Genomic DNA, 23,777 nt, shown 5'->3' with positions numbered 1-23,777 from the left:
GTGAAGAAACTCATTGGTAGCTTGATGGGGATGGCATTGAATCTATAAATAACCTTGGGCAGTATAGCCATTTTCACAATATTGATTCTGCCTATCCATGAGCATGGTATGTTCTTCCATTTGTTTGTGTCCTCTTTGATTTCACTGAGCAGTGGTTTGTAGTTCTCCTTGAAGAGGTCCTTTACATCCCTTGTAAGTTGGATTCCTAGGTATTTTATTCTCTTTGAAGCAATTGTGAATGGAAGTTCATTCCTGATTTGGCTCTCTGCTTGTCTGTTACTGGTGTATAAGAATGCTTGTGATTTTTGCACATTAATTTTGTATCCTGAGACTTTGCTGAAGTTGCTTATCAGCTTAAGAAGATTTTGGGCTGAGACGATGGGGTTTTCTAAATACACAATCATGTCATCTGCAAACAGGGACAATTTGACTTCCTCTTTTCCTAACTGAATACCCTTGATTTCTTTCTCTTGCCTGATTGCCCTAGCCAGAACTTCCAACACTGAAAACAGATTCTTATCGCACTTATGCAAATAACTGTATTCTCATAAGTTAAGAATACTCACAAATAGTTTCCAAATTCTGAAGAAATTAGGTAGAGAGAAATATGCTTCAAATTTTGTTCACAGGAGTATACTTTACCCAATTGTTACAAGCTGTAACTAGCTTAAAAGTTTTCTTGACTCTGAAAAACAAAACAAAGGATTAGCAATGTTTTAACCAAAAAGTTAAAAGGTTTACTTTCGTCTTCTATTAGTTCAGTTCACAGAGTTAACTCCTGTTCTGCTTGATATTCATGAACATTTCAGGTCTTCATGAGAGTCCTGAAAGTTTTTTCCTCTATTCTAATGTCACAAACTCCAAAATTATCAGAAACCTGCATTTAACAACGCCTGTTACACGGTTCTATAGCTGATTATAAAACCACCTTCTAAGAAGGATCAAACAAGACAATTGTCTGTGAATGATGAAAGGTTTTAGGGCAGCCATAGTCAAAGACACAGTTGACAAGGAAATTTGTTACCTCTGTGGCATACAGTAATTTAACATAACAATTATAATTATTACTGATAATATACACTAAGTCATATCAGAATTGTAGGAGTTTCCCGTGATTTTGGAACACATACCAATAACATTTATACAAATACATCCTAAAGAAAACCAAATACCTTTTCATATATGACACTGTTTCTTGTATAATTTTTACACCAAATAAACCAAATTATTTCATTTTTGGACTTTAGGGAAACTAATATCTCAAAGGATTAATTAGATCAGAAAAAGATATAATTTATAATTTGATTTTGGAAAGTTTGTCAAATATCAAAGGGTTAAAACACTTGACATCACAGGTCATTGTAAAATAAGTCATTCATTTGATCAAAGTGATAAGTATTTACAAAAAAAAAAGGTGAAAGCCTTCATTCTTTGATAGAAAAGACTTGATTTTCCAAATAATAAGCCCTAATAAAAAGAACATGAAGCCAATTAAGTTTTTCAAAATTTTGTAGTCTATAAAATTTTAATTTTGACCATAAGATATAACTTCCATAATCCTTTCATAACCTTTACAACCTCTATTTAGGAGTCAGTTAATGCTTCAAGAAAACCTTGTTAAATCTGACATGGGCCCATATGCTGGTCTTGCATCAGTGTGTGCCTTTGACATTAATGATTAATTTATGGGGAAACTGAACTTATTTTATGTCTCAAAATCGGCCCTTAAAATCTCACATGCCCACCTCTTCTGCAGTAGTCCCTGGGCCTTGAGGAGTTGAATATCTCTAATTTCTGGCCCTGTGTTTCAGGAATGCCATTTATTTTGATTGACATCTTCTACCAGGCCTGAAGATGGGGCTTTAACTGCTGTCAGTGTTTAAAATTTAGCAGGTCTTGGTGTCTTTTTTAGACCCAGGAGTCAAAGCCCTGTAACTCAATGTCACAAGTACTTTAAAAGTACATACAGAGAGAAACATGGATGTAATAATGTTAATTTTTTTCTTTATTTCTTCTAACAAAAAATGGGATACATGTGCAGAATGTGCAGGTTTGTTACATAGGTTGTTACATAGGTATGCATGTGCCATGGTGATTTCCTGCACCTATTGACCCGTCCTCTAAGTTCCCTCCCCTCACACTCCCACCTCCCAACAGACCCTGGTGTGTGTTGTTCCCTTCTCTGTGTCCATGAGTTCTCAATGTTCAACTCCCACTTAGGAGTGAGAACATGCAGTGTTTGGTTTTCTGTTCCTGCATTATTTGCTGAGGCTGATGGCTTCCAACTTCATCCATGTCCCTGCAAAGTACATGATCTCATTCCTTTTTAGGGCTGCATAGTGTTCCATGGTGTATATTTACCACGTTTTCTTTATCCAGTCTATCATTGATGAGCATTTGGATTGGTTCTATGTCTTTGCTATTGCAAATAACTGCAGGAGGCATATATGTGCATGTGTCTTCATAGTAGAATGATTTATATTCCTTTGAATATATACCCAGTAATGGGATTGTTGGATCAAATGGCATTTCTAGTTCTAGATCCTTGAGGAATCACCACACTGTCTTCCACAATGGTTGAACTAATTTACATTCCCACCAACAGTGTAAAAGATTTCCTGTTTCTCCACAGTCTCGCCAGCATCTATTGTTTCCTGACTTTTTAATAATCACCACTCTGGTGTGAGATGGTATCTCATTGTGGTTTTGATTTGCATTTCTCTGATGATCGGTGATGTTGAGCTTTTATTCATATGTTTGTTGGCTGTGTAAATGTCTTCTTTTGAAAGTGTCTGTTCATATCCTCTGCCCACTTTTTGATGGGGTTGTCTTTTTCTTATAAATATGTTTAAGTTCCTTGTAAATTCTGGATATTAAACACTTGTCAGATGGGTAGATTACAAAATTTTTCTCCCATTCTGTAAGTTGCCTGTTCACTCTGATGATAGCTTCTTTTTGCTGTGCAGAAGCTCTTTGGTTTAATTAGATCCCATTTGTCAATTTTGGCTTTTGTTGCTATTGCTTTTGGCATTTTTGTCATGAAGTCTTTGCCCATGCCTATGTCCTGAATGGTATTGCCTAGGTTTTCTCCCAGAGTTTTTATGGTTTGGGATATTACATTTAATTCTTTAATCCATTTTGAGTTAATTTTTGTATAATGTGTAAGGAAGGGGTCCAGTTTCAGTTTTCTGCATATGGCTAGCCTGTTTTCCCCGCACCATTTACTGAATAGGAGATCCTTTCTCCATTGCTTGTTTTTATCAGGTTTGTCAAAGATTAGAATGTTGTAGATGTGTGGTGTTATTTCTGAGGTCTCTGTTCTGTTCTATTGGTCTATATATCTGTTTTGGTAACAGTACCATGCTGTTTTGGTTACTGTAGCCTTGTAGTATAGTTTGAAGTCAGGTAGTGTGGTGCCTCTAGCTTTGTTCTTTTTGCTTAGGATTGTCTTGGCTATACAGGGTCTTCTTTGATTCCATGTGAAATTAAAAGTAGTTTTTTTTTCTTCTAATTCTGTGAGGAACGTCAATAGTAGTTTGATGGAAATAGCATTGAATCTATAAATTACTTTGGGCAGTATGGCCATTTTAGCGATATTGATTCTTCCTATCCATGAAGATGGAATGTTTTTCCATTTATTTGTGTCCTTTCTTATTTCCTTGAGCAGTGGTTTGTAGTTCTCCTTAAAGAGTTCCTTCACATCCCTTGTTAGCTGTATTCCTAGGTATTTTATTCTCTTTGTAGCGATTGTGAATGGGAGTTCGTTCACGATTTGGCTCTGTGCTTGCCTATTGTTGTTGTAAAGAAATGTTATTTTTGCACATTGATTTTGTATCCTAAGACTTTGCTAAAGTTGCTTATCAGTTCAAGAAGATTTTGGGCAGAGATGATGGGGTTTTCTAAATATAAAATCACGTCTTCTGCAAACAGAGACAACTTCACTTCCTCTCTTCCTATTTGAATACACTTTATTTCTTTCTCTTGCCTGATTGCCCTGGCCAGAACTTCCAATACTGTGTTGAATAGGAGTTTTGAGAAAGGGCATTCTTGCCTTGTACCAGTTTTCAAAGGGAGTGCTTCCAGCTTTTGCCCATTCATTATGATATTGGTTGTGGGTTTGTCATAAATAGCTCTTATTATTTTAATATATGTTCCATCAATAACTAGTTTATTGAGAGTTTTTGACATGAAGCGATGTCGAATTTTATCAAAGGCCTTTTCTGCATTTATTGAGATAATCATATGGTTTTTGTCTTTGGTTCTGGTTATGTGATGGATTCCATTTATTGATTTGTGTATGTTGAACCAGCCTTGCATCCCAGGGATGAAGCTGACTTGATCATGGTGGATATGTTTTTTGATGTGCTGCTGGATTCAGATTGCCAGTATTTTATTGAGGATTTTTACATCAATGTTCATCAGGGATATTATCCTGAAGTTTTGTTTTTTTGTTCTGTCTCTTCCAGGTTTAGTATCAGGATGATGCTGGCATCATAAAATGAGTTAGGAAGGAGTCCTTCCTTTTCAATTGTTTGGAATAGTTTCAGAAGGAATAGTACCAACTCCTCTTTGTATTTCTGGTAGAATTCAGCTGTGACTCTGTCTGGTCCTGGGCTTTTTTTGGTTGGTAGGCTATTAACTACTGCCTCAATTTCGAAGCTTGTTATTGGTCTATTCAGGGATTCACCTTCTTCCTGGTTTAGTCTTGGTAGGATGTATGTGTCCAGGAATTTATCCATTTCTTCTAGATTTTCTGGTTTATTTGCGTAGAGGTGTTTATAGGATTCTCTGATGGTAATTTGTATTTCTGTGAGATCAGTGGTGATATCCCTTTATCAACTTTTATTGTCTCTGTTTGATTCTTCTCTCTCTTCTTCTTGTCTAGCTAGTGGTCTATCTATTTTGTTAATTTTTTCAAAAAACCAGCTCCTGGATTCATTTGGTTTTTGAAGGATTTTTCATGTCTCTATCTTCTTCAAGTTTTCTCTGACTTTAATTATCTCTTGTCTTCTGCTAGATTTTGGATTAGTTCGCTCTTGCCTCTAGCTCTTTCAATTGTGATGTTCAGGTTTTGATTTGAGATCTTTCTAGCTTTCTGATGTGGGCATTTCGTGCTATGAATTTACCTCTTAACACTGCTTTAGCTGTGTCCCAGAGATTCTGGTATGTTGTCTCTTTGTTCTCATTGGTTTCAAAGAACTTCTTTATTTCCCCTTAATTTCATGATTTACCCAGTCATTCAGGAGCAAGTTGTTCAATTGCCACATAGTTGTGTGGTTTTGATTGAGTTTCTTAATCCTGAGTTCTAATGTGATGGCTCTGTGGTCTGAGAGACTGTTATGATTTCAGTTCTTTTGCATTTGCTAAGGAGTGTTTTACTTCCAATTATGTGGTTGATTTTAGAATAAGTGCCATGTGGCACTGAGAATAATGTGTATCCTGTTGATTTGGGGTGGAGAGTTCTGTAAATGCCTACTAGGTCCACTTGATCCAGAGCTCAGTTCGAGTCCTGAATATCCTTGTTAATTTTCTGTCTCATTGCTCTAATACTGACAATGGAGTGTTAAAGTCTCCCACTATTATTGTGTGGGAGTCTAAGTCTCTTTGTAGATCTCTGACAACTTGTTTTATGAATCAGGGTGCTCCTGTATTGGGTGCATATATATTCAGAATAGTTGGCTCTTGTTGAATTGCTCCCTTTACCATTATGTAATGCCCTTCTTTGTGTTTTTTGATCTTTGTTGGTTTAAAGTCAGTTTTGTCAGAGACTAGGATTGCAACCTCTACTTGCTTTTTTTTTTTTTTTTTTTTTTTTTTTTTTTAACTTTCCATTTGCTTGGTAAATTTTCCTCCATCCCTTTGAGCCTCTGTGTGTCTTTGCCCTTGAGACATGTCTCCTGAATACAGGATATAGATGGGTCTTGACTCTATCCAATTTGGCAGTCTATGTCTTTTAATTGGGGCATTTAGCCAATTTACATTTAAGGTTAGTATTGTTATGTGTGAATTTGATCCTGTCATCATGATACTATTTGGTTATTTTGCGCACTCGTTGATGCAGTTTCTTTGTAGTGTCATTGGTCTTTATATTTTGGTGTGTTTTTGCAGTGCTTGATACCGGTTTTTCCTTTCCATATTTAGTGCTTCTTTCAGGAGCTCTTGCAGGGCAGTCCTGGTGGTAACGAAATCCCTCAGCATTTGTTTCTCTGGGAAGGATTTTATTTCTCCTTCATTTCTGAAGCTTAGTTTGGCTGGATATGAAATTCTGGGTTGAGATTCTTTTATTTAAGAATGTTGAATATTGGCCTCCAAATCTCTTCTGGCTTGTAGAGTTTCTGCTGAGAGGTCCACTGTTAGTCTGATGGGCTTCCCTTTGTAGGTGACCTGGTCTTTCTCTCTGGCTACCCTTAATGGTTTTTTTTCATGTCAACCTTGGAGACTCTTATGATTATGTGTCTTGGGGTTGATCTTCTTGTGGAGTATCTCTTCTGGTGGAGTTCTCTGTATTTCCTGAATTTGCATGTTGGCCTGTCTTGCTAGGTTGGGGAAGTTCTCCTGAATAATATCCTGACGTGTGTTTTCCAGCTTGTTTGCATTCTCCCCATCTCCTAGTTTTGGTCTTTTTATGATGTCCCACATTTCTTGGAGCCTTTGTTTAGTCCTTTTTATTCTTTTTTTTTTTTTCTGTTCTTCTCTGCATGTCTTATTTCAGTAAGGTGGTCTTCATACTCTGATATCCTTTCTTCTGCTTGGTAGATTTGGCTGTTGATACTTGTGTATGCTTCACTATATTATGAGTGTTAGGTTTTATCTTTTTATTTACATTCAGAGGCCTAATATTGTATTAGCTAACTCGTCACTAGATACTGTCCTTCATGATACATATTATGTCATTGCTTGTCTCCTTTATGTTCTACCAATAGGAGCAGTTGTTGCCATTATAGGAGGATTTGTCCACTGATTCCTACTGTTTTCAGGTTATACACCTAATTTAACTTGAGTCAAAATTTATTTTACAATTATATTTGTAGGTGTTAACTTTATTTATTTATTTATTTTGAGACGGAGTCTCTCTCTGTTGCCAGGCTGGAGTGCAGTGGCACGATCTCAGCTCATTGCAACCTCCACCTCCCAGGTTCAAGCAATTCTCCTGCTTCAGCCTCCTGAGTAGCTGGGACTACAGGTGCGCACCACTACACCCAGCTGATTTTTGTATTTTTAGTAGAGATGGGATTTCACTGTGTTGGACAGGATGGTCTCGATCTCTTGACCTTGTGATCCACCCGTCTCAGCCTCCCAATGTGCTGGGATTACAGGCGTGAGCCACCGTGCCCGACCGGTGTTAACTTTCTTTCCACAAAGAAACATTTCCAACATTTCCTTGTCCTATTAGGAATGCCCAACAATACTCCAATTACTCCATACATATGCAATATGAAATGCCATCATTGATAGGCTCATTCATTTCATTAACACCATTAATGTTAAGGATTTTCATAATCTGTTAAAACTTCTGTTCAAAATGAGAAGTCTCATTACTAGAACTTTCAAATATAAATCTCAAATGACTTCATGGCTGTCCACTACCATATCATAGATTTGAAGAGCTGCTTACATAAAGGCCTAAAATAAAAAAGAAAGGGATCGAATCCCCTATTACTGGTTTCAAGCCAGTCCCATAACAGTTATGGCTTTCTCAACAAACAAGATAATAGTAAAAATATTACATATTTTTTTTCAGTTAATTTATAGGTTAAAATTCTTTTTTTTTTTTTTTTTTCCTCCGAGACAGAGTCTCGCTCTGTCACCCAGGCTGGAGTGCAGTGGCGCAATCTTGGCTCACTGCAAGCTGTGCCTCCCAGGTTCACGCCATTCTCCTGCCTCAGCCTCCCGAGTAGCTGGGACTACAGGTGCCCACCACCATGCCTGGCTAATTTTTTGTATTTTTTTAGTAGAGACAGGGTTTCACCGTGTTAGCCAGGATGGTCTCGATCTCCTGACCTCGTGATCCACCCATCTCGGCCTCCCAAAGTGCTGGGATTACAGGCATGAGCCACCGTAAAATTCTTTATATCTTTATGTACGTGTACCCATTCTAACTGGGCTTTCACAATGCAATATCAACTCTTATAGACATTCTCCATTCCACCACCACACATCAATAACCATTTTCTTAATTGTAGAGGACTAGTACTATTAATATTTTATTAATACTAACAACTAAATTAACTTATATACATATATAGATGCTCAATAAATAGACAGTATGAACTATTCTACCCACTATTATTTTGAACCTAATTGCCTATCTGTAAACACTATAGGCCACCAATGATTAACATGAAACCCCTTGAGAAAAAAAAGTGAACCTTGATTATTGTATAATTCACACAACAGATCTTAAACCAGGAGAGCTACAATTACTTGAAGTTGATAATTGAGTAGTTTTACCCATAGAAATATCTATTTGCATACTAATCTCATTTGAAAATGTATTACATCCATGAACTGTTCCATCGTTAGGCTTAAAAACAGACATAATTCCAGGGTGTTTAAATCAAACAACCCCAACATCCACATGACTAGGCCTGTATTATGGTCAGTGCTCAGAAATTTTTGGATCAAATCAGGGCTTCATGCCTATTATACGAGAATTAGTTCCTCTAAGTCATTTAAAAATCTGATTAACATTTTGAAACTATTAACATCTATGTTATAATATCACTGTTAAATAGCATTAACCTTTTAAGTTAAAGACTGAAAGTACTCATCTTTCTGCAATGAAATGCCACAACTAGCTACATCAACATGATTTATCACTATGGCTTTAATAATTCTTGCACTATTTGTCTTATTTCAATTAAAAACTTCAAAATATATCTACTGTTTAAGCCCAATACCAAAAAATATTGAAACATTAAAACGTGAAACTCCTTGAGAAAAAAGTAAACAAAAATGTATTGGCATCTTTCATCATCCTTACAATAGTAGAATTACCCTTGATATTCTAATCATTTCATTCCCAAACATTATATTCCCTACCCCAATCACCTAATCAATAATCAACTAATCACCGTACAATGATTAGTGCAACTCATATTAAAACAAATGATAATAATATACAATGTCAAAGGGTGAACTTTATCCCTCATATTAATTTCACTTATTCTATTTATTACCTAAAGAAACATCAGGATGACTGACTCACTCATTTGCACCAATAACTCAGTTATCAATAAATCTAAATATAGGTATCCCACTATAACCAAGAGCAGTTATCACTGACTTCTGCCACAAAACAAAAGCATCATTGGCTCATTTGCTACCACAAGGATCACCCATTCCACTAACCTCTATACTTGTACTTATTAAAACTATTAACCTTTTTATTCAACACTTAGCCCTGGCTGTACAACTAACAGCCAATATTATAGCCAGCCATCTACTTATACACTTAATCGGTGATGCCACACTAGTGATAATATCCATTAGTTTTGCAACAGCTTAAATGTATTTTAACATTTACATACATATACACATACACACACATAAACACACACATATAAGGTCTCGCTCCATTGCTCCAACTGGAGTGCAGTGGAACAATCATGGCTCACTGCAGCCTCAAACTCCTGGACTCAAGTGAGCCTTCCACCTCAACCTCCTGAGTAGCTGGGACTACAGGCACACTCCACCATGCCAAACTAATGTCTTTTTAAAACTTTTTTATTTTTATTTATTTATTTATTTTTGGAGATGGAGTCTCACTTTGTTGCCCAGGCTGGAGTGCAGTGGCGCGATCTTGGCTCATTGCAATCTCCGCCTCCCAGGTTCAAGCGATTATTGCGCCTCAGCCTCCCAAGTAGCTGGGATTACAGGTGTGTACCACAATGCCCAGCTAATTTTTGTATTTTTTGTAGAGACAAGATTTCACCATGTTGCCCAGGTTGGTCTTGAACTCCTGGCCTCTAGCAATCCTCCCACCTCAGTCTCCTAAATTGCCAGGACTACAGATGTGAGTCACTGTGCCCAACCATATTTATTATTTTAATTATATTCACCGTCTTTGAATTTGCTGTAGCCCAAATTCAAACATACCTCTTTGCTATACTAGTTAGTCTTTAGTTGCACAACAATACTTAATGACCTACCAAATACATAGCTATGATATAGTTAACCCTTGACCCTGACCACTTACAGGAGCTCTATCAGCCCTGCTAATAATATCTGATTTAGTAATATGATTTCACTTTAACCTAGCTATCTTATTATCTTTAGGTCTACAAACCAATAGATTAATGATATACCAGTGATGATGAGATATTGTCCGAGAAAGCACATTTTCAAGGTCATCACATATTAATTGTTCAAAAAGGCCTATGTTTCTATTTATCATGTCAGAAATCTTTGATAATTATAGCCAGTCATCATCATCTCTGCAAAGAATCATACATATGAAAAAAATTACATATTTCTATATTAATCTTTCTACAAATGTTTTTAATGATAAAATTTACTGCTACAGAATTCTTTTTTATATTCTCTTTGAAGCAACACTAATCGCAACACTAATCATCATTACCTGATGAGGAAATCAAACAAAATGATTAAATACAGGACTCTTATTTCCTGTTCTATACATTGGCTCCCTGCTCCTACTCATAGCACTAACTTATATCCAAAACTCCATAGGCTTATTAAACTTCCTAGTAGCCTCCTACTGAATTCAAGCACTACTACCAAGCCCCTGAACTAATAGCCTTTAACGGTTAGCATGTATAATAGCATTTATAGAACACATACCCCTTTAGGCCTTCACCTCTGATTATCAAAAGCGCAGGTACAAGCCCCAGTTGCTGTGCCCATGGTTCTTGCAGACATATGAAAATTAGGGGACTGTGGCATGATACAAATTACTATGATTTAAAATCCACTAACAGAGTTCATAGCTTACCCATTTCTTATACTATCCTTGTGAGAAATAGCAAACTGTATTTGTTTATGCCAAACGGACTTAAAGTCACTCATGGTATATTCATCCAAAAGTCATATGGTACTCATAGTTGTAGTTGTTCTTATCCAAACACCATGAAGTTTTATAGGAGTGATAGCCCCAATAATTGCCCATGGCCTCACCTCATCATATTATTCTGCATCAAAAACTAAAGTTATGAATGAATTCATAGCTGAACCATGCTATTAGCTTGAGGACTACAGACACTATTACCTCTCATAGCTAACATGAGTACTAGCTAGCCTGTCAGAACTCTAATAACCAACATTTAACAATCTCACTTCCTAATAAAAACTCGTACTCATTTATTGATATACCTGCAACATCAAACAACTCAACATGAGGAAATTTCGGTTTCCTACTGAGTTTGCCTAGCTTTACAAATCATTACAGGGCTTTTCCTAGCTATACACTGTACCTCAGACACAATAACTGCATTTTCCTCTATCACACACATCTGCTGAGATGTAAGCTATGGCTGAATCATTTAATATTTGCATGCTAATGGATATCTATATTTTTTTATCTGTTTATTCATGTAGGCTGAGGTCTGTACCTTTCTAGAAACCTGAAACATTGGAATTATTCTTTTAGTCACTGTAATAGCTACAGCATTCATAGGCTATGTCTTATCATGAAGAGAAACAACAATCACAAATTTACTGTCAACTATTCCATACATTGGCACCAACCTGTTAGAATGAATCTGAGGTGGATTTTCTCTTGACAAGGTAACTTCACACAATTCTTCGCCTTTCATTTTATTCTGCGATTCATTGTTTCAGCTCTAATTATTATGCACCTTGTATTTCCACATGAAACAGGATCAGATAACCCAAGGAAACTCAACCAACTGAAATAAAATCCCATTCCACCCCTACCACACAATTAAAGGCATTTTAGGATTTGTTTTTCTACTATCACTTCTATTCAAACTTGTTTTATTCTCCCCTGACTGTTTAGGAAACCCAGATTATATTCCAGCAAATCCCCTCAATATACCACCTCATATTAAACCAGAGTGATATCTTCTATTTGCCTGTGCAATTTAGGATCTTCCTCCAATAAACCAGGAGGTGTCCTAGCCCTTGTGCTCTTCATCATAATTTTAGCAGTCATCCCAATCCTTCAGTTATCTAAACAGCGAATCATGATATTCCAGCTACTAAGCCAATGCCTATTCTGGGTTCTAGTATATAATAACCTCACATTCACACAAATTGAAGGTCAATCAGTAGAACACCCTTTCGTTATTATTGAACAAGTATTACCCATTTTATATTTTTCCCTTGTTCTCATATTGATACCACTTACTAGCCTAATCAAGAATAAACTTCAATGAAGAGTTCTTGTAGTTTATTAAATTTGGTCTTGTAAACCAAAAATGGAGAGCACTTCTCCCCAGCACAGTCAAAGGAAAAGCATTTCCCTCCACTGTCAGCACCCAAAGCTGAAATTCTATTCTCTGATTCTTATACTGAATGCAGAGAAATTGTTCCTGAGTTCTATGTCAGTATGGGAAAAAAACATAAAATCTGCTCACCCTGTGTACATCATGCATTATGTAATTTACCCCATTAATTATGTAGTAGTACTATATACTTCATCATACATTATACATTTATATCTTATGGTGCTTTAAAATCCATTCCCCATGCATACAAGCATGCATATCAAACTAATCACAGTGCATAATACATTAAATTAAAAGTCCACACATAAATGAATTTAACCATGAGTATTATTCCATACAGTAAGTTCTTCATTTTACGTAGGACATAATATTATTGATCATACATAGCACAGGAAGTCAAATGCTTTTTTGACACCATGCTTATCACCTCCAATAGGATTTCTTATCTACCAAGCTTTGATAAATTAGCAGTCTGCTCAGGAAGTGTCCATCTTCTCACTCTGGACTCAGAAAACTTAGGGGTTTCTATACTGAAACTATACCAGACATCTGGTTCTTACTTCAGGGCCATGAGCTTATAACCATCTACTCATTCCTCTTAAATAAGACATCTCAATGGACTAATGACTAATCAGCCCATGATCACTCATAACTGTGGTGTCATACATCTGGTATTTTTTAATTTGGGGGGATGATGTGATCCAACATGGCTGTCAAGGCCTTGACAAAACTTGACTGTAGCTGAACTTAAATTGAATGTTATTTTCCCAAGTAAAAACCATAGGTGTTAATTAATCCATGCTCAATGGACATAATAAAAACAAGATATAGTCACAGATGCATAATTATTCCCATCATACATGATTAACTCTGCAAACTCCCTCTGATCCCCTACTTTAAGCTGTTACGGTATTTATGTAAATATATGTCTTTTACTCTTGCCAAACCCCCCAAACAAAAAATCTTATATCTGCTGATTATTACCTGAGGCTCTAATGTGTACCCACATATTATTAAATTCAATTATAAACTTATCCCAAACATTATTTCAGCCTAACTCCTAATTAAAGCATTTTCTAAAACAAACCAAAAAAATCCATTAAAAATTTGATGTTCTAGGCTAAAATTTTTTGTTTCTTAAGATTATCAAAAAACTCTCAATACTAGAATAAATCTTAAATGTAGCAATTTCCCCTCGAGAGTATTCTCTAGATACAAGTTGATGTAGCTTAATTCAGTAAAGCAAGCCACTGAAAATGCCTGGATGAATTCATGTTACTTCGTAAACACACAGGTTTGGTCCTGGCCTTTTTAGTGAGATTACATCTGCAAGTGTCTGAATACTAGCGAGAATGCCCTCTAGATCAGCAGAAGATCGAAAGGAGCAGATACCAAGCATACTAATTAGTATCTCATAATGCCTTGCTCAACCACACCCCCATGAGAAACAGCAGTGATAGAAATTAAGCCGTAAACGGAAGTTTGAGCAAGCTGTAGTAATTTCCCGTAGGGTTGGTAAATTTCGTGCCAGCTACTGAGGTCATATGATTAACCCAAATCAATAAAACCCAGCACATTTTTGATTATGTCTAACTAACGCTAAACTGTAAGCCATAAAAGGCAATAGCTAAAATGAAAATAAACTATGAAGGTGGCTTTATTATGTTCTGAATTCACAATAGCTAAGACCCAAACTGGGATTATATACCCCATTATGCTTAGCCATAAACTTAAATAACTGAATAAATAAAGTTATTTGCCAGAGTGCTACTACCAGCAACATCCTAAATCTCAGAGGATTTGGCGGTGCTTTATATTCCTCTAGAGGAGGCTGTTCTGTAATTGATAAACTCTGACAAACCTCACCATCTCTTGTCGATTCAGCCTGTATACTGCTATCTTCAGCTAACCCTAAAATGTCTTAAAGTAATCACAGATATTTACATAAAAATGTTAGGTCAAGGTTTAGTCTATGAGATGGGAAGAAATGGGCTACAGTTTCTAATTAAAGAACACTCCACCTATAATAACCCCTATGAAACTGAAGGTAAAAGGAGGATTTAGTAGTAAATTAGGAATAGAGAGCTCAGTTTAGTGAACATGAACACACCACCTATCAGCCTCCTGAAATACTTTAACAAACCCAAATTTATAATTAACACAAATTTATGTATAAAAGAAGATAAGTCACGACAAAATAATCATACTGGAAAGTGTGCTTAGGTAAACCAAAATGTATCTGAATTCAAAACACCTGACTTACACCCAGAAGATTTCATATTAATCTGACCACTTTGAACCAAAACTAACAAAACTCAACAATTACATATGTTTAAATGAAAGCCTTCATTCATAAAAAGTATAGAAGATAGAAATTCAATTAAGTGCTATAGAAATAGTACTGTAAGGGAACAATGCCAAGAATAATTTTTAAAGTACAAAAAAAGCAAAGCCACGAGGTAGTGATGCCTTGTAGTTTTCATTTACATTTCCCTGATGATTAATGATGTTTGAGTATATTTTCATGTACTTATTTGACAGTTGACAGTTGTTTATCTTCTATAGATAAGTGTCTATTCAACTCTTTTGCCTATTTAATTGAATTTTGTGATATTTTCTATATTTTGGATACAAGTACTTATCAGATATGATTTTCAAACATTTTCTCCCAATCAGGGACTTGTCTTTTCATTCTCTTAACAGTGTCTTTGTAAGACCCAGAGTTTTTAACTTTGACACATTCCAAATTACTGATTTATTCATCTAAGAAATATTTACCTAACTCAAGGTCACAATTTTGCTCTCCCATGTTTTCTTCTACAAGTTTTACAGCTTTAGGTTTTATATTTACATCTATGATCCATTATGAATTGCCTTTTGAATTCTCTTTTGTACATGGTACAATATATAGATCACAGTATGTAATTGGGTATATGAATATCTACTTGTTTCAGCACGATACATTGAAAATACCATCCTTTATACATTGAATGGCTTCTGCACCTTTGTCAAAAGTCAGTTGTCCAATATATGTAGGTCAATTTTTAGGTGGTTTATTTTGTTCTTTTGATCTGCTTTTCTGCCTTGATGCCAGTAGCACACTGTCTTGATTACTATGGGTTTGTAAGAAGTCTTAAAATCAGGTAGTGCTTGTCATCCGTTTTGTTCTTTCTCAAAGTTGTTTGCATAGTCTAGATCCTTTGTATTTTTACATGAATTTTAGAAACAGCATTTTACTTTCTGTTAAAACTATATCAGTTAGGATTTTTATTGGGATTGTTCTGAATATTTAGATCAGTTTAAACAGAACAGGCATCTTAACAATACAGAGTTTTCCAACTCATGAAGACAGTATGTCTCTCTATTTATTTAGGTCTTCTTTAATTTCTCTTTGCAATGTTATGTAGCGTTCACTATACAGACCTGTCACATATTTGGATAGATTATTCCTAGTTATTTCATATCTCTTGGTGCTCTTATAAATGCCAGTATTTTGAATTACATTTTTATTTTCACTGAGCTGTCAGCTGCCAAATGTTTAACAGTAGTTGTTAACTAATCTTCTAGGTTGAGATCTCAGACTATAAAATGGAAAAGGTACCTGATACTTAACAGGCATTTGCCTGTGTTTCCATGTCAGCTTTCAGAAGTTATTGAAAATATACTGTAACTAGAGGAAAGAAGTCCCAGAGACAAATCAACAGGTCATCTCCAGAAAAATCCATCGTAAAATAGTTTAGTAGATTTCAACTTTATATGTGGTCAGAATTGAATCTATTAAATTGTGGGGTTTGTTACCTACTCCCCACCACCAGCAATCCATCTCAGCGAATTCCTGGGATCTTGGGTGTTGAGAAAGAAAGAGAGAGAGAGAGAGCGAACATGTATGTATGTGTGTATGTATGTGTGTATGAATGTGTATATTGCTGAAGCTGCCAAAAGTATTTATTGTGAGGAATACTTCAGGTTAATTACTGTGGTCATATCAGTTCCTAGGACATACTAGAAAACAAATCAAAGTGATGGTTATTTTCTTTTCCGAGCTGTCTTGGCCCACATTGTTACCATGGTGACTCAGTGACTGCCATGAGATTTGGTGCAAAATGAGCATTCGTTTATGTTTTTTGCCTGAAACACGTATTATTATGATAGTTGTTAAGTGGCTGTTTTCCAATTCTGATATTCCTTCTGGAATTATTAGTTTGCATTTGAGAAAAAGATAGAGCTTTTTCTTCTCCCTTATTTATTTATCAATGTATTTGTTAACATTTATTTATGGCCAGGCGTGGTGGCTCAAGCCTGTAATCCCAGCACTTTGGGAGGCCGAGACGGGCGGATCGTGAGGTCAGGAGATCGAGACCACCCTGGCTAACACGGTGAAACCCCGTCTCTACTAAAAAATACAAAAAACTAGCCGGGCGAGGTGGCGGGCGCCTGTAGTCCCAGCTACTCGGGAGGCTGAGGCAGGAGAATGGCGTGAACCCGGAAGGCGGAGCTTGCAGTGAGCTGAGATCCGGCCACTGCAGTCCAGCCTGAGCCACAGAGCAAGACTCCATCTCAAAAAAAAAAAAAACAAAACAAAAAAAAACAAAAAAAAAACACATTTATTTATGTCAGTGTGACTCAGATTCCCATGTTCCTCAAAGGGTTACCCTCTGTAATTATTAATATATATTTTTTGTATTAGGCCATTCTTGCCTTGTAATACAAAAATACCTGAGATGGTAATTTATGAAGACAAAGGTTTAATTGGCTCATGGTTCTGCAGGCTGGACAGGAAGCATGGCCCCAGGATCTGCTTGGCTTCTTGGGAAGCCTCAGAGAGCTTTTAATCATGGCAGAAGGCAAAGCAGTAGCAGGCATGTCACATGGCAAGAGTGGGAGCAAGAGAGACAGGCAAGGGGAAGGTTTCAGACTTTTAAACAACCAAATGAACTAACTGATGGAGAACTCACTTATCACCAAGGGGATAGCACTAAACAATTCATGAGAAATCCACCCCCGTCATCCAGTCACATCCCATTAGGCTTCACCTTCAACAATGGGAATTGCAATTCTACATGAGATTCAGAGGGGACAGTATCCAAACCATATCAATTTTGGTGCTCAAGTGCTCCAGTGGGAGCCCCTTAAAGTAGGCCTCATGTCCATTTGAAGCTTCCATAAAATTCCTTGAATATGTACTTGGCCCCCTAAGCCTATTAGCCCTCATCTGTAGGAAGGAAGCTGTGATGTCAGCCTCAGAACATCACTTTGAGGACTTGAAGAGAAAAAGCCTGAAAATAACAACCTATACTGTGTGGTACCTAGTAGACCATCAGCAAATGGTAATTCCCCATTCCAACTTGCCTCCTCCATTCTGTCAATAGAATGCTTCTGGCATTAACATAATGGCCTAACTACTAGAGCGAATACTTGAAAATGTAACTTCAAACAGGAATAAGTCCACATTTCCATTATGTGTGAGCTTCAGTGTCACTGCTGTGTGTGGGAGGGGTTCTGGGATGGAGTTGAGGAAGAGGAAAAAAACATCATTGCACAGCTTCCAGTTAACTGAGTGGGATAGGCCAGACATCATCACCCCATCCCCTGCATTTCATGTGCTTTCTTATCCTCTTTCTTCTCTATTCCATGTGCTTTCTTATCCCCTTACTCTCTCTTCTAGTTTAAGATCAGAGACTCTGAAAGCCTCTTAGGTTACTGGAGCAAGAGGAAAGAGACCCAAGTCACATCATGGGGACACTTTAGGCAAGTCATACCTTTCTGCCAGCTTTGTCTATCCAATAGGATAATAATCCCCACACGTCTAGACCACCTAGGAATACTCTGGAATGTAAGTGTGATCCCATGTGGCAATCTGTGGTCTTATGTGGTGGAGAAGAACCAGTGTACTTTCACCTAAGTATATTAACAGAGTAACTGCAGATATCCCAGAGCTTTGTATGGTGGGCCTTAAATTTGTGGTACCCAACTCCGAGCTGTTTAGGGCAGGATTTTTACAAGTGTGATCTATGGACCATTTCATCAGATTTGTCCATGGTTGCTTGCTAAAATTGCACATACTTGGACCCATCCTAGATCTGCAAAATCAAAACCAGGGAGGTGAGGTGAGAGGTGTCTACATTTTGAGTAATTTCTTTTGTTGTTTCTGTTATTCATCCACGATTGAAAAGCAATGCTGTGGATGGCAACAAGGTCTATGAAAAGTTTAAATCCTTTGATGTCTAATTTCATTGTTAGTTGCTCCTGCTACTCAGCTTTAAATTTCTGTATCTTGTCTTGTGTGTCCAGTAGGTAACAATTTTTTCAATTCAGTAATTCTTATTCAGTGATTAATATATGAGACACTGAAGAAACATTACAGAGAATAAAAGAAGAAGAATCCCTGGAGCTATCATTCTAGTTTGGGGAAACTGGCAATAAGCAATCAATGAGTGAGGCAATTTCATATGGGGATTTGTGTTTTGAAGAAAATTGACAGGTAGAGTAGAAAATGACTGAGACAGGGATTATCATAGATGGGGTTGTCAGTGAAGCTCTTTCTCAGAAAGTGACACTTGAGCTGAGTCCTGAACAACAGAAAGAAGCCAGGCATGGAGAGGCCATTTTGTCAGTGTCCCTGTGCTGTGTATGGGCACCATTGATCTAGGAGCAGAGGACAAGTTGGAGTGGCTGAAGCCTGGCCCATATATGCAGACAAGTCGGAGATGAGGTCGAAAGGGCAGACAAGAGCCACATGGTTTGGATCTTTTAAGGAGTTTGGGTTTTATTCTGAGTGTGGAAGGCTAGAGTACGGGAGTGACGTGATCTGATTCTTGTTTTCAGAAAGTGACTCTGGCCACTGTTTGGAGAATGGACTGGAGAGGGACAAAATAAAGAGTGGGGATAACCATTAGAAGAATATTGCAGAAATTCAGGGAAGAGGCACAGGTGAATGACGCCAGGACTGCAGCTGTGTGCAGAGGAAGGGTTAGACCTGGACAGGTCGTGTTTGGAGGTAGGGCATGGGGGACCTGCAGTGGCTGTGTGTGTGGGGTGTGTGGGGATAAGGCATAGTCAAGGAGGACCGCTTGGCTGTTTGTTTGGCCATGCAGAGAAATGGTGGGCTGTTTTCTGAGATCAGTTCTTCCAAGTGCTTCTGAGGCATTCTTAAGGTAGTCAACCAACAGTGGTTGTAGTGAAAAAAAGTGATTTTAAAATGCATCAGTTGATGACTAATATTCATACCTGAGGGTAGACAGAGAGAGGAGAGTAAGGATTGAAAACTGCCTACTGGGTACTATGCATATAACCTGAGTGGCAAAATAATCTGCACACCAAACCCTTGTGACACACGATTTGCCTGTATAACAAACCTTCACATGTACTCCTGAAACTAAAATCAAAGTTAAAAAATGAACAAAAATTTAAAAAATAAGTAAAATCAAAAGCTATATAAGGCAAAAATAGGTAAATTTGACAGCAAAATTAAAAACTATTATTTAACAAAAGATACCACAAACAAAAGCAGAGGACTCCAACAGATTGGAGGGAAATATGCCATTTTGTAATAAAGAATGAGTATCCGGATCATAAGTAAATAAATAAGAAAAAGGAAAAACAAGACTCATTTGTAAGACGATTAAGCTTTATTGAATTTATTGAATTGGCTTGATTTAATCTTTCCACAATGTAAACATATATCAAAACATTACAGTGTACCCCATAGTATATACAATTATTTGTCAGTTAAAATTAAAATTTTAAAAATACCCGAGTTGATAAATAGGATTCAGTTGCAAGACTATTACACTTTCTTTCCCCAGTATCTCTACCTTAGAATTTTCAAGTTAATGTGATCCCTGGTCATTTATATTTTTAAAAACCAGAACACAGGGACTTTTTTTTAAATTTAAATTTTAATTTTAAGTTCCATGATGCATGTAAAATATGTTTTGTCCTCTATTGTAAGTACTATATAATCCTGGTTTTACTGACAAGACTTTGAGTGATTTTATGGTGAAATAACAGTATTCAAAGTCACAAGGTTTTTACATGGCAGAACTAGAGTTTGTCTCTAGTCTGTATACAGAGCCCACACTCCTAACCAGTGCACTTAGGAAGAAGAGACAGATATTTGTTGAACTATGTCAACCCATGGTGGTTGGTGTAACTTTGAGACCATAGCTCTTTTATCTATGTTTCTGTAGTCATTCTACATTGTACCACATGGTATTTATTTAAGAAAAAGTAATAATTTTTAAAATAAAAACATTAATAAACATCATAATTACTTTGTACTAGACAACTTGGCTGTTGATATAGATAATTCCTTGGACCCCCAAGATGAATGAGTTCTTTTCCCTTTTAGGAACTCAGAGTGGTTTTCCAGATGGGAATCACATTGCTCTCTGTCCCTGAGATCTTGCTGGAGACAGGGCTACTCAGTCCTCTTTGCTGGGTGAGTATAGATGTGGTATGGTGACTTACTCAAGGGCACCTAGAGTTAGTGGGATAAGTATGTCTCCTGTCTCATATCCAGCTGCATGTCCATTATACACAGCTGTATTAGTTTGTTTTCATGCTCCTGATAAAGACATACCCCAAACTAGGAACAAAAAAAAGGTTTAATTGGACTTACAGTTCCACATGGCTGGGGAGGCCTCAGAATCGTGGTGGGAGGTGAAAGGCTCTTCTTATATGGTGGCAGCAAGAGAAAATGAGGAAGAAGCAAAAGCGGAAACTCCTGATAATCCCATCAGATCTCGTGAGTCTCATTAACTATCACAAGAATAGCATGAGAAAGACTGGCCTCCATGATTCAGTTACGTCCCCCTGGGTCCCTCCCACAACATGTGGGAATTCCGGGAGATACAATTCAAGTTGAGATTTTGATGGGGACACAGCCAAACCATATCATTCTGCCCCAGCCCCTCCAAATCTCATGTCCTCACATTTCAAAATCAATCATGCCTTCCCAAGAGTCTCCTAGAGTCTTAACTCATTTCAGTATTAACCCAAAAGTCCACAGTCCAAAGTCTCATCTGAGACAAGGCAAGTCCCTTCCACCTATGAGCCTGTAAAATCAAAAGCAAGCTAGTTACTTCCTAGGTAGAATGGGGATAGAGGTATTGGATAAATGCAGCCATTCCAAATGGGAGAAATTGGCCAAAACAAAGGGGTTACAGGGCCCATGCAAGTCCAAAATTCAGCAGGGCAGTCAAATTTTAAGGCTCCAAAGTGATCTCCTTTGACTCCAGGTCTCGCATCTAGTTTACACTGATGCAAAAGGTGGGTTCCCATGATCTTGGACAGCTCCACCCCTGTGGCTTTGCAGGGTACAGCCTCCCTCCTGGCTGCTTTCATGGGCCGGTGTTGAGTGTCAGTGACTTTTCTAGGCATATGGTGCAAACTGTCAGTGGATCTACCATTCTGGGGTCTGGAAGACAGTGACTCTTCTCACAGCTCCACTAGGTAGTGCCCCAGTAGGAACTCTGTGTGGGGGCTCCAATCACACATTTTTCTTCTTCACTGCCCTAGCAGAGATTCTCCATGAGCGCCCCACCCCTCTAGCAAACTTTTGCCTGGGCATGCAGGAGTTTCCATACATCTTCTGAAATCTAGATGGAGGTTCCCAAACTGCAGTTCTTGGCTTCTGTGCACCTGCAAGCTCAACACCACGTGGAAGCTGCCAAGGCTTGGGGCTTCCCCCCGTCTGAAGCCACAGCCTGGGCTGTATGTTGGCTCCTTTCAGCCACAGCCGGGACACAGGGCACCAAGTCCCTAGGCTACACACAGCATAGGGACCCTAGGCCCAGCCCAGGAAACCACTTTTTCCTCCTGGGCCTCCAGGCCTGTGATGGGAGGGGCTGCTGTGAAGGTCTCTGACATGGCCTAAAGACATTTTCCCCATGGTCTTGGGGATTAACATTAAGCTCCTTGCTACATATGCAAATATCTGCAGCCAGCTGGAATTTCTCCCCAGAAAATGGATTTTTCTTCTCTATCACATAGTCAGGCTGCAAATTTTCCAAACTTTTATGCTGTGCTTCCCTTATACAACTGAGTGCCTTTAATAGAACCCAAGTCACCTCTTGAATGCTTTGCTGCTTAGAAATTTCTTCTGCCAGATACCCTAAATCATCTTTCTCAAGTTCCAACTTCCCCAAATCTCTAGGGCAGAGGCAAAATGCTGCCAGTCTCTTTGCTAAAACATAGCAAGAGTCACCTTTACTCCAGTTCCCAACAAGTTCCTCATCTCCATCTGAGACCACCTCAGCCTGGATCTTATTGTCCATATTGCTATCAGCATTCTGGGCAAAGTCATTCAACAAGTCTCTAGGAGCTTCAAGACTTTCCCACATTTTCCTGTCTTCTTCTGAGCCTTCCAAACTGTTCTACCCTCTGCATGTTACCCAGTTCCAAAGTTGCTTCCACATTTTCGGGTATCTTTTCAGCAACACTCCACTCTACTGGTACCAATTTACTGTATTAGTTCATTTTTACATTGCCGATAAAGACATACTCAAAACTGGGAAAAAAGGGCTTAATTGGACTTACAGTTCCACATGGCTAGGGAGGCCTCAGAATTATGGCGGGAGGTGAAAGGTCCTTCTTACCTGGTGGCAGCAAGAGAAAATGAGGAAGAAGCAAAAGCGGAAACCCCTGATAAACCCATCAGATCTCGTGAGACTCATTAACTAGCACAAGAATAGCATGGGAAAGACTGGCCCCCATGATTCAGTTACCTCCCCCTGGGTCCCTCCCACAACATGTGGGAATTCCAGGAGATATAATTCGAGTTGAGATTTAGATGGGGACACAGCCAAACCATATCAACAGCATTAGCCGCGTTCATATCTGTAGTGCTTCACTTTTCAGGGGCTCAGTGGATATGTGCTTCTCTGAGGTTAACCTGCAGATAATATATGGGAACACTAAGTACCTTCAAATAAGAAAAAATAGGGTGTTGAATTTTTTATGTAGCCTAAACTGTAATGGGAAATTAGAAGAAAAATTCCTAGAATCATACATCATGTTCTCTTTTCTAACTTTCTTCCTTCAGTCAACATACTGTATGTGAGATTTACATTTATTGTTGTCTATAGTAGCAGATCATTCATCATCATTGGTGGATATTGTTACATCTAGTGGATATTTCACAGTAAGCATATCTGCTATGTGGATATTTTCTAGTTTTTGACATGAATAACAGCGTTATGAATGTCTTGTACTATCTTTGGATAAACATTTATTTTTCTTTCTTTTGGGTGTGTACCTTCCCCAGACCTAAGAATGAAATTTCTGAGTTGTAGGATGTGTGTATGATCAGCTCAGTCAATACTGCCAGCACTTTTTCAAAGTAGTTGT

At 37.8% G+C, this 23,777-nt stretch overlaps 1 protein-coding gene across 1 annotated transcript in view; it reads left to right on the top strand.

Annotated features, from left to right (window-relative positions):
• The window catches only part of RAB40AL (RAB40A like), a 160,525-nt gene that overhangs the window by 20,033 nt on the left and 116,715 nt on the right, over positions 1-23,777 (top strand). The window contains exon 2 of the mRNA XM_026451665.1: positions 20,779-20,868. The gene's annotated coding sequence lies outside the window, so the exon portion shown is untranslated. The remainder of the gene's footprint in view (positions 1-20,778; positions 20,869-23,777) is intronic.

Source organism: Piliocolobus tephrosceles, chromosome 12 (assembly GCF_002776525.5).
Source record: "Piliocolobus tephrosceles isolate RC106 chromosome 12, ASM277652v3, whole genome shotgun sequence".
In the NCBI taxonomy this organism is placed as follows: Eukaryota; Metazoa; Chordata; class Mammalia; order Primates; family Cercopithecidae; genus Piliocolobus; species Piliocolobus tephrosceles.
The sequence above is the reverse complement of the archived record's forward strand: the minus strand, read 5'-3'. Positions and strand labels throughout refer to the sequence as shown.